Raw genomic sequence first — 2,023 nt, forward strand, 5'->3', positions numbered from 1 at the left:
CAGGCTGGCCTTGAACTCAGAAATCTGCCTGCCTCTGCCTCCCAAGTGCTAGGATTAAAGGCATGTGCTACCAGTGCCCAGCCATCTTTCTTTCTTTTCTTTGTGTGTGGTAATACTGTGTATGTTGTGTGCACTTATGTGTAGATGCTAGATGTCAGGTGAATTCCTCTCCACTTTGCTCTCCTCTTTCTTATTGTTATTGTTGTTATTAATACCATTACTATTATTTTGTGGTGCTAGGGATTGGACTTAGGGCCTCACACATACTCCACAAATGTTTCACTATTGGACCTCCCTGCCCCCGACTGGATTTTTTGAGACAGAGTCTCTTTCTGAACCTGAGGTTTTGTACTCATCATGCTGACCAGCCATTGAGCGCCAGGGATCTGCCAGTTTGTACCTTTCTAGTGCTGGGATTACAGCATGCTTCTATACTGGACGCTTTATTTTTATTTTACTTTTATAGGTGTCTAGGTGTTTTGTCTGCATGTATGTATGGATATGTACCCACATACATTTTTGGTGCCCACAGAGGTCAGAAGACAGCATTGAATGCCCTGGAACTGGAGTTCCAAATGGTTGTGACTCACCATGTATGTGTTGGAAATCAAATGTGGGTCCTCTAAGAGCAACAGATATTCTTTTTTATTTTTTTAATTTATTTATTATTATACATAAGTACATTATAGCTGACTTCAGACACACCAGGAGGGTGACAGATCTCATTATGGGTGGTTGTGAGCCACCATGTGGTTGCTGGGATTTGAACTCAAGACCTTCAGAAGATCAGTCAGTGCTCTTACCTGCTGAGCCATCTTGCCAGTCCCACAACAGATTTTCTTAACTACTGAGCCATCTCTCCAGCTACTCATTCTGGGCTTTTCATGGAGGTGCTGGGGATTCAAACTTTGATCCACATGTTTACACTGCAAACACTTTGCTAATTGAGCCATCTCACCAGTCCCATGTAAATGATTTTGAATAGCCACATGTAAAAAATGTTTTAGAAGGGCCAGCAGTCTAGCTCAAGACTGTCCAAGTCTGTAATCTGAGAACTGACTCCTGCACTCCTCTAACCCCAGCATTCAGAGGTAGAGGCAGGTGATCTCTGTGAGTTCAAGGCCAGCCTGGTCTACAGAGTGAGTTCCAGGACAGACAGGGAAACCTTCTCTCCAAAAACAAAGCAAAGCAAAGCAAAACAACAACAACAAAGCTTGATCCACAGTCATAAAGGCAACTCCTGCTCTTGGTGCTGAGGGTGAGACCCTCAGCCTCACAGGCCTGAGACAATCACTCCACCCACTGTCCCTACAGCCTCGGGCTAAGACAACCCTACCCATGTAAAAAAACACTTAAAAGATACTTGTGTTCATAGAATATAGTTGTTTATTTTGATTTTTTTCTTTTAAAACAATGGGCATTTGTTTTAAATGATAACAATTACTTAAAACACCTACATGGCCATAATGATGTGTCATCATTTGTTTACTATTCCCCAAGGTTAGACAATCCATTTTTCTCATATCTGCTGCTTCCGTACCCATCTTTCTTCAAAAACTATTTTATATTCAAGATTTTCCTCCTCTGGTCTGGTTCCTGCAAGTGAAGGAATCACTTGATACTTTTTTTTTTTTCCAATCAAGACAGGGTTTCTCTCTGTAGCCTTGGCTGTCCTGGAACTTGCTTAGTAGACCAGGCTGGCCTCAAACTCACAGACACTCACTTGCCTCTGTCTCCCGAGTGCTAGAGTAAGGGTGGGCACCCCCATACCAAAGGATGCTCTTTTTCTTTCTAAAGATTGATCTTTATTTATGAGTACGTGTCTGTGTGGGTCTGTGCATTTAAGTGCTCTCTCCCTAGGAGGCCAGAAGAAGGTGTTAGGCCCCCAGGCCCTATGAGGCTCTCTGTGGGTGCTGGGAACGAAACTGAAGCCCTCCGAAGAAGTAGTATATGCTCTTAACCACTGAACCATTCTTCTAGCCTCAATATGGTTCTTTTTTTTTTTTTTTTTTTTTTTTTTTTT

Source organism: Mastomys coucha, unplaced genomic scaffold (assembly GCF_008632895.1).
Source record: "Mastomys coucha isolate ucsf_1 unplaced genomic scaffold, UCSF_Mcou_1 pScaffold16, whole genome shotgun sequence".
In the NCBI taxonomy this organism is placed as follows: Eukaryota; Metazoa; Chordata; class Mammalia; order Rodentia; family Muridae; genus Mastomys; species Mastomys coucha.